This window comes from Rhinoraja longicauda, unplaced genomic scaffold (assembly GCF_053455715.1).
Source record: "Rhinoraja longicauda isolate Sanriku21f unplaced genomic scaffold, sRhiLon1.1 Scf000223, whole genome shotgun sequence".
Lineage (NCBI taxonomy): Eukaryota > Metazoa > Chordata > Chondrichthyes > Rajiformes > Arhynchobatidae > Rhinoraja > Rhinoraja longicauda.
The window spans coordinates 65,557-76,482 of NW_027601441.1; positions in this window are offsets into that span (position 1 = coordinate 65,557).

The window sequence follows — 10,926 nt, forward strand, 5'->3', positions numbered from 1 at the left end:
TTTCCATTCCTGAGCCGTTGCCCTGCAAACGGAAGTGCATCTTCCTGATCCCTTTATTGCAGATTCCCACCCCAGACGAGGACAGATCCCAACATGAACAGATAACATTTAACACCAAGTGACGCCACTCTGTTCACCTCCCGCTCTCTGTCTATTCCATTCAGTGGAACCTCTCTCTTCACTCCCCATCTGTTCCGTCATGAGCTTCATCCAGTCCTCCCGTACAGGCAGACGGAACATCTTCACTCTGATCCCCAGCCACGCACTACGCTACACAGGAACATTCACATGTTGTCACTGATCGGCCCCATCATTTACTTTCCAACTTTCTAATCATTGATGCCTTCTGCTCCGTCTCATGGCCCTGAATCTTCAACTTACGTCAGCTGCTTCTACGGCTGCTGCATGACCCGCTGAGTTATGTCTCTTTATTCAAGATTACAGCATCGGTATTCTCCTTTGAAATTAAAGATTTATATTGTTTGATGACGGAGATTTGTTTCGTCGTCCATTAACTGATCATTATTGACGTTTGCCACAGTCTTTGTATGCAGCCCGGACTTCGATTGAGTTGATTTCCTGATAATTCGCCTTCATATTACGACTCAATCTTCTGTAACGCATATCCAATCGGACCGATTACTGTGCCTTCGCTGTGTGAAACTGCAAATAGCTTAATAAGAGTTCCACTTCATCGACTGAGGGCAGATCTAATGGAGACCCCGGTCTCCTCAGACCACTGACGTGTTGCTCTTTTCGTTGGTGCTTCGTTCTTAAATCTTTCTGAATGCCAGCAGGAGCACCACCAATAGATGATCGGATGACCAACGATAGCGACAAATGGAACGGCATGCATACTTACTGGTCGTGTAGGCGTACTTACTACGTCGTGCTTAAGCCCTGCCGAGGGGGATGGACTGGGGGAGAGAGAGAGATGTTGATTTTAGTTACCAGTGCATTCCTGAGGCTAGATTGGTTGAATTCATCACAAATGATGAACAGTACCATAGGGTTTGGTTCTTAAAGAGAGTTCATGACCGAGTATAATTCATCCGCTGCCACCTTGGTGTTGGCTTTGTGTGGTATGTGGACCGCCGACACGATGGTTGCGGTGAATTGCCCCGGCCGATTAAATGGACTGCACATAGTGAACGGGTATTAGAGACATAGAAACATAGATAAATAGGTGCAGGAGGTGGCCATTTGGCCCTTCGAGCCAGCACCGCCATTCATTGTGATCATGGCTGATCATCCACAATCTTTAAGCCGTGCCTGCCTTCTCCACGTATCCCTTGATTCCACTAGCCCCAAGAGCTCTGTCCAACTCACTTTTAAATGCATCCAGTGAATTGTCCTCCACTATCTTCTGTGGCAGAGAATTCCACGAAGTCACAACTATCTGGGTGATTATTTCTTTTGCACCTCCGTTTTAAATGGCCTCCCCTTTCTTCTTAGACAGTGGCCCCTGGTTCTTTCCTTTCCCGAATCTGACACCATCGAGATAATAATTTCCATATTTGTTTTCGCCGCCAAAGTGGATAACCCCACATTTATCTATATTATACTGCATCTGCCTTGCATCTTCCCACTCACTCAACCTGTCCAAGTAACCCTGCAACCTCCTAACATCCTCTTCACAGTTCAAACCTCCACCCAGATTTGTGTCATCTGCAAACTTGCTAGTGTTACTTCTAATTCCATCATCCAAATCATTAATATATATGGTAAATAGTTGCGCCCCTGCATCGAGCCTTGCGGCACTCCATTCGCCAGTGCCTGCCATTCTGAAAGGGACCCATTTATTCCCACACTTTGCTTCCTGTCTGCAAACCAATTATCTATCCATGTCAATAACCTTCCCCCAATACCATGTGCTCTAATCCTGCTCACCAATCTCCGTGTGGGAACTTACCAAAGCCTTCCTGAACGCCTAGATACACTACATTCACTGGCTCTCCATCCATTTTACTTGTCACATCCTCAAAAGAAATCAGAAGATATTCAAGCAGGATTTCCCCATCATAAATCCACGCTGACTTGGACCAATCCTTTTACTGCTATCCAAATGCGCCGTTATTACTTAATTCATATTTCACTCCAGCATCTTCCCCACCACCGATGTCAGGCTAACTGGTCTATAATTCCCCGTTTTCTCTCTCTCGCTCCTTTCTTGAAAAACGGGTTAACATTCGCTCCCCTCCAATCCACAGGAACTCATCCTGAGTCTATTGAACATTGGAAAATGATCACCTATGCGTACACGATTTCTAGAGCCATCTCCTTGAGTACTCGGTGATGCAGACCATCAGGCGCTGAGGATTTATCAGCCTTCAGTCCCACTGAACTAAGCTAACTGAACTATTTCGTGGCATAGTCAGCTTGTTCCATAATGTTTTCCGTCGTGCTGTTTGACTCAATAACTATAAATAGAGTGGGATTGTGTGACTGGAAGACAGCCGGGGGTGAGTCGTGAATTGGCCTCTGATTGCTTTTCCACGGTTGGGCATGATTTAGAAACCAACCGCACTTGCTTGAAAATAACATTTTATGTCAAAGATTCAATTTGGCAACTGTTGCGAGCTGAGACACTGAAGCGCTGACTCTCATTTTAGTTCCATCCCGGGTGAACAATTCCCGGGCGTTTCCCAACTTCCAGCTTTTAGGTTTTGGGGACATCCCGTTTACAGAACGAGAACTGATACCCAGCAGTCAATCAATTGATCATTTGGGGATAATTTCTCGTAGTGGGTAGTTTCCGCATTTCTTTTTCTAAATTTGGTGCCTCTGATCGTCACTATTGCTGCTCTGGAATCTGGAGAAGATACATGCTGTTGTACGACTGCTTTGTTCAGTTATTGATCACAGCACACCAGCTGCCTGCTGAGCAGTCGGCCAGGGTTTGATTACCTGTCACCGAGGTTTGCCCAAACCATGGGGAATCCGCATCCCTGGAGCAGCGGAGAATTCGTTCAGATCGCAATTAGCACACATTAATAAAAAGCAAGAATTTTTAATTCAGTTAAATGGGTTCCCTGGCCAATTATCACTCACTGTGAGCCGGTCCCTGGATCCGGGATGGAATTCTCCACCCGTCAGCTTTTCCCGGTAAACCCATGAAAGCATAGAAAAATAGGTGCACGAGGAAGCCATTTGGCCCATCGAGCCTGTACGCACCGCCATTCATTGTGATCATGGCTGACCATCCACAATCAGTAACCCGTGCCTGCGTTCTCCCCATATCGCTTGATTCCACTATTCCCTCTAGCTCTATCCAAAACTCTTTTAAATTCATCCACTGAATTTGCCTCCACTGCCTTCTGTCGCAGAGAATTCCACAAATTCACATCTCTCTGGCTGAAATGTTTTTTTCTTACCTCAGTTTTAAATGGCTTTCCCTTTATTCTTAGACTGTGGCCCCTGTTTCTGGACTCTCCCAACATTTGGGAACATTTTTCCTGTATCTGGCTTGTCCAGTCCATTCATAATGTTATACGTTAAGATACGTTATAAGATCCCCTCTCATCCTTCTAAATTCCAGCGAAGACAAGCCCAGTCTTCAATCTTTGATCATACGGCAGTCCCGCCATCCCGGGGATTAACCTCCGGAACCTACGCTGCAGATGCCTCAGTAGCAAGGATGTCCTTCCTCAAATTAGGAGAGCAAAACTGCACACAATTCTCCAGATGTGGTCTAACCAGGTCCCTACACAACTGCAGAAGGACCGCTTTGCTCCTATACTTATTGCAGCTTTCCACAATTAACTAGGGCAGACCACAACATCCAGACAATATGTTCACACCCAGTGTCGTCAGTCTGTCCCCACCCTCCCCTGTCTATTTCTCTCTGTGGAAACGTTCTCCTCACTTCCCATTTGTTCCGTCAGGACCTTCATCATGACCTACCGAACAGACAGACGGAACATCTCATTCCGACTCTCAGCCATACACTATGCTACACAGCACATCCCATGTTCTCCCTGCCTGTCCCCATTATAGCTTTACCTACTTTACAATAATTCAGCTCCCTGTGCTCGACCTCACTAGGAATCGGGCCGCAACGTCGAATGAGCCCTGTTGCTTCACAGACCTGCTTGACCAGCTGAGTTCCTCCAGCGTTCTGTTGCAGGATTCCAGATTCTGTATCTCTATTCCCTTTTGATACAAAACTTATTTTTCTGTGTTGGTGGAAGATATTTGTTTTCCTCTTCCATCACCTGCTGATCACTGGCCTTTGCCACAGTCTAAACGTGGTTTAGAGATACAGCGCGTAAACAGACCATCCTTAGAACCGATCACAAATCTTCTCACTTGTTTTTCTGTGCATTCTATCGACGGTACTGGGATTATACACTCAACTGCTCAAATTAAGGGTTTGATCAATTTTGGGGCACCGCATTAAATAGTCATTCAGGGGAAGGTCCTTATATATGTTAATTACGGGAGAGCACCGGTAAATGGCCAATTAGGGGAGGACACCACAAATGGGGATTTGCGGGTGCACCGTTATTGAAGTATTTCGGGTGGATAAACAACAAATATGAAATTAGCGGAGGGAAACTGTAAATGTGGAAATAGGGGAGTGCGCCTGCAAATGGGAAGTCAGGAGAAGGCAAACCTACGTAGAATTAGGGGAGGGTCCTGCCTGTTTCCGTGAATGTTCCTACTTCTCTCTGTGAGTACTCATGTCTGTATGTCTCCGTGTTTTCCCGTCTCTATCTGCTGGTGTTCCTGGCTCTATGTGTGCTCCTGATGGACTCCATCAAAGAGCTTCCACGGTGTGTGAGAAGATACACACAGGAACATACGTCCATCCACCCTTGTAAATAAACAATACAATGAGCAAACTGGAGCTAGGAACATTACTCAGCATTGACCTGTTCCACTGTGACCCTTCAGTACATTCTATGTGTTCCCACGTCCAGGCTCGCCTCATCCATCCTGCAGGGATTGTTCCCTGTCGCCCTATCCCTCGGCCACATTTCAGGGAAATTTGACCACCGAGCTGTGCTTCTGCTCCCTGCCAACAAGAAACAACAATTGAAGCAGGAGGATCCGATGCAGAGAGATGTAAAAAGCTAGACAACGGACACGGATGACATCTTACGCGACTGCTTTAAGTCAGTAGACTGGTCCATTGTCAGGGATTCTGCAGTTAACCTGAATGAGTGCGCCTCTGCCGTGACTGACTTCATCAACAAGTGAGTGGACGACTGTGTGCCGCCGAAGTCAATCCGAGTGCTCTCCAACCTGGAACCATGGATGTACATTCACAGGTGAAGGCCAGGTCCGATGCAGACAAGTCAAACGATCCCAAGCGGTCCAAGAAGCCACGCTGTGGTCTCCGCAAAGCGATCAAGGATGCCAAGAGGCAATACCGGTTCAAACTTGCGTCCCAGTATAATCTCTGGGTCACACAGAGAATGTGGCAAGGTCTGATTAAGATAACTGGATGCAAAGCAAGTTCATGCAATATCATTGGTAATCGTGCGACCTTACACGATGAACGGAATGCTTCCTCTGCTCGCTTCGAGCAGAAGGCCAACAGGGCGGTGACACCTGCCTCTTCGGCTCGAGGATGACTCTCCCCAGGGTGACTATAGCCTTCCTGTGAGTAAACCCACGGCATGCAACAGGCCCGGACGGTGTTCCTGGCCGTGTCCTTAGTAGCTGCGCAGACCATTTGTCGACATCTCTAATCTCTCCCGACTCAGAGTATTTAATGCGTTTCATAACCTGCTTCTCAAAACATTTCATGATGGTGAAAGTCAAGTCCACTAGATGGTGATCGTTTAAGCTTGAGGTCTTGCGTTTCTTCATCATTCCAATGTCGAAGACACGCAAGACCTCAAGCTTAAACGATTACCATCCAGTGAACTTGACTTTCACCATCATGAAATGTTTTGAGAGGCAGGTTATGAAACGCATTAAATGCCGTCTACCCAGCGGCCTTGCCCCACTGCATTTCGCCCACCGCCATCACAGGCCCACGTACGATGCCATCACACTAGCCCTCCCCTCAATATTGGGACAGCAGGATAAGAGCGACACCTGCGTCAGACTCCTATTCATAAATTACAGTTCTACCTTTAATACCATTATACCATGCAAGTTCATCACCAAATTCCGGGATTTAGTGTCAGTGCTCATCTCTGAAACTGGACCCTCGACTTCCTGACCAACAGACACCATTCAGTGAGGATAGGGGACAGATCGTCCTCTACGATAATCGTCAACACGGGAGTTCCGCAAGGATGCGTTCTCCGCCCCTTCTTTACTCCTTGTACACCCAAGAATGTGCAGGCATGTAAAATCTAATTCAATTTTCAAATTCGCAGACGGCACCACCATTGTGGGCCGGATACCATATATTGATGAATCTGAGTACAGGAAGGAAATCGAGAACCTCAATGTCAGCAAGGCAAAGGACATAATGATCGACTTTGGGAAGCCGACATACCCAAATTGGCATTGAAGGCACCGATGGAGAGACGGTTGGAATCTTCAAATTGCGAAGAGAAAATATCACCAACAACCTCTCCTGGGCCACTTTTATTGAGGCAACGGCCAATAAATCACACCAACGCCTCTACTGTCTTGGAAGGCTTAGGAAGTTTGGCTTGTCCCCGGCAACACTCACCAACTTCCGCATATGCACCATAAAAATCAGTTCATCAGGATGTATCACTGCTTGGTTTGGAAACAGCTCCATCCAAGACCGCAAGAATTTGCAGCGAATGTGGACACAGCCAGGACCTCAAACAAACAATCCCCTCTTCTATTGACTCCATTTATACCTTTCCATGTATCTGTCCAAATGTCTTTTAAATTTAATGATAATATTTGCATCAAATACTTCCCCTGGCAGCTCAGTTAATGTAGCCGACACTATCTGTATGCATCCATCGACCCATCACTTTCTTTCCCCGAGGGAATTAAAAATATATGGATATACTCAGGACACTCAGGGGACTTCTGAGGGAAAATGAAAAAGTATCTAATGTCAAAAATGAATTATCTTGTCAAAGGTCTGATATTGGCCAAACAAATACATGGTGTGGTATCGTTTCGCGAAACACGTTCACGTAAAACCCCACTGTTGCACCGCACTCTGCATTAGACTGTCAACTACCTCGTCAGTGTAGCCGAACCGGGTGGGAAAATTATTTCCTGTCTAACTTTCATTGCACAATAGGAATAACCAAATCTGACTACCTATTGCTACAGTCGAGTTGGTCGCTCTATTTCCTCAAGCTGTAGCTGTAGAAATGCTACCATCGGCTCAACATGTCTGAACTAACTCACCTGACAAATAGTTTCAGATACCCAGCACCCTTTCAGTGTAAAGTCTTCCCTTCAGGTGATTTTTGACTATCTCACCCTAAACCTCTGACCATTGGTTTTTGGTTCCACATCCTGGATAAAAGTCCACGTGCGATCACCCTATCTATTCTCTTCATGACTGTATACACCTTTATAACTCACCCATGTATTTCCCCACTCCAAGGTATAATGTCCCCGGGGTGTATATATTTGTGGACAATAGACAATAGACAATAGACAATAGGTGCAGGAGCTGGTCATTCGGCCCTTCGAGCCAGCACCGCCATTCAATGTGATCATGGCTGAATAGGGATGCGAGTACTAATGTGACCAAGTATGGAAATGAATATTAGTCCCAGGTCATTTCGCTAGCTATGATGCTGAAACCAGGAACAGACTCAAGCTTGCATTGTGCTTGCGCCCGTGTGTACCTGTGTGGGCTGGGGGAGGGAGTGGGTGTTATCTCCAAAAACCCAGACCTCGGAATCATGTCCCCCCTCTAATAATGGATGCTCAACTTTATCACCAACAGTCCTCAATCAGTGACGATAGGTGACACCTCCTGCACAATAACTTTCACATCGGAGCCCTGCAAGGATGAGTTGTCAGTCCGCGATTATACAATCTTTACCCTCGTAACCGTACAGCCAATTTCGGCTCTAAGTATATCGACGGGTTTGCTGATGTGATGGGCCGAATAACGGACAATGAGGCGACGACGTACACGAACGATATGGAGAACTTAGTGACATGGTGTCAGCAGCATAACCACGCTTTCAATGTCAGCAGGACGAAGGAGGTAGTTATTAGCCTGAGGAAGCAGCAGTACGTGCCCCAATCTGCACCAATGGTACAAAATGACAATGATAGCGAGCTAAGGTTGCTTGGCGATAATGTAACCAACGATCTGACATTGAGCAACCACATTGATGCGACGCCCAAGAAGGCACAAAAATGCAAACAAAAATAAATTTGTCATGTCTTCTGTTACTGTTACAAACGTCTGGAGATTTGCGGTAAAAAGCATATTGTCACACTGCATCGCAGCTCGGTTTGGAAACAACTCTGCCAAGATCGCGAGAAATTGCAGAGGGTTGTTTATTTAGCCCAGTCCTTCACACACCCACAGATCCATCCAGATCCAACCACAGTATCCGTCTGCACTTCACGCTGCATAACATTACACAAACATCCAACACAATCAAACACCTGGCCAATCCCGGTCAGTTCTTCTTTCCCCAGCTCCAATCTGGCAACAGGTGGATATGCATGCAAGCACGCATCATGAGACTTAGAAATCACTTAAATTCCTCCGTTATCAGGCTTATGGTCGGTCCCTCCGGAGGGGAGGGTATTGATCAATTCCTTCTACCCCATTATGGACATTGAACTTCGTCTCAGGTACTGATGCACAACAATGCGCTACAATGCTGATAAATGTATTCTGCACTCTGTATTTTCCACTTTGCTCTATCTATTGTCACGAGTCACACAACGCTGGAAAAGGTCCTTCAGCCCAGCCGAACAATGTACCCCATCTACACAAATCCCACCTGCCGCTTGTGGCGCGCATCAATCAGAAATCTTCCTATTTGTGTTTGCCCAAACGTATTTTAAATGTTGTTATAGTTTCTACCTCAACTACCTCCTTTGGCAGCTCATTCAATACGTCCGCCACCCGCTGTGCGAATCCATGTACCTACCACGCTCTGAGTGGATCCATACACCCAGTCACCTCTGAACTCGAATATGAACCAATAGTATCCACATATGATATATGTAATCTGTTTTGATAGCATGCAGAACAAAGTTGTTTACTGCACCACGGTACATATGACAATAATATCCCTAAACCTGAAGCTGAAACCTAAAGCGCCGATCATCTGCATTGTTTGCAACTCCACGAAACCAGATGAATGTTTCATAGGTTGCAGAGGCATTACATCATCCATTGTTCCCGACGTGCAGTTCTACACACTTACATAATATGTTTGCACAAATGATTTGCTTTGTGTTTTCACTGAACTCGAATTCTCCATCTGCACTGGTCCAGTTCTACGGAGAACGGAATTATGCGATGTGGCTTGATAAAATCTTGTTCGTTCACAGAAATACACGGACAATTCAGGGTGTGATGAAAATAACCAACAATATTCAACCTGATATTCTTTATAATGAACTACAGTGTATTCTGCATTCTCTTTCTTCCTCTTCCCTCCATCTGCAGGACTGATTGTATCAATGTATGGCATATCTGAACTGAATGGACAGCGTGCATTTCGACCAAGCTTACCCATGCCGACCAATATACCCCATCTACACTAGTCACTCCGACCCACCTTTCGCCACTAATTTCAATCCTTCCCTTTCATGAGGCAGTCTAACTATCTTTGAACATTTGTCATAATTTCCGCCTTAACTACTTACTTTCGTTGCAGAGATGAAGTCAACATTTATCTGCGGATGAAGGGGCTGTCAAAGGAACAACAATTTATGTGATCCTCCACTCTGTGCATCTTTGTAAGAACGACATGTTCCAAACTCTTGGTCCGAAGGGATAACCTCCCCGCTCCACCACTGGATGCTCGATTTTTAGCCCCCACAGCCCACAATTAGTAAGGATAGGTGACACCTCCTTAAAAGTATCTTCGAAGATGGAGAACTGCAAGGATCCGCTCTCAGTCCGCTATTCTAGCTCATTTACAGTCGCAACCGTGTGGCCATTTTCGGCTCTAATTGCACCTACTAGTTTGCAGAAGACATCATTGCGAATGGTGGGATGATGAGCAATGGCGAGACGAAGTACAAGAAGCAGATAGTGAACGAATTGACATGGTGGCATAACAATAACCCCTCTTTCAATGTCAGCAAGACGAAGGAGATAGCTATTGCCTTCAGGATGCAATGCCGAGTATTTACCCCAACCTGCATCAATGGCACGGAATGGAAAATGGTTGAGAGCTCAAATTCCATGGCGTTCACTTAACCAACGATATGTTGTGGAGCAATCACATTGATGCGAAACCCACTAAGGCGTACCGACGCCTCTACTTCACAATGAAAAGGTGGACATTGGCATGTCTAAAGTGATTCTTGTAAAACTTCAACAGATGGACCATAGAAAGAACATTATCGGGTTGTATCACAGTTTGCTTTATGAGCAGCTCTAACGAGACCAAGATAAATTGCAGAGACTTCAATATGTAGCCCAATCCACCACCAATGGCTTATTTTCCTCTGTGATCAGGCTTCTGCATGGTCCCTCCATATGCTATTCCTATCTACCCCATTGCAAACATTGGACCTTTAAATATTGATGCTCCACAATACAGCTACAATTCTAAAAGCTGTATTCTGCACTTTGTATCTCCATCTATTGTCATAGAGTAACAAAGTACGGCCACAGACCCTTCGAGTCAGCTTGCCCTTGCCGATCAATGTGGCCCATCTACGCACGTCCCACTTAGAGAGTTTGGCCAGAATCACTCTAAACCTTTGCTATCCATGTACCTGTCCAATGTAATTTGAATATTACCATAGCTTCTGCCTCCACGACGTCCTTCGGCAGCTCATTCCGTATACCCACCACCCTCTGTGCAAATCCAT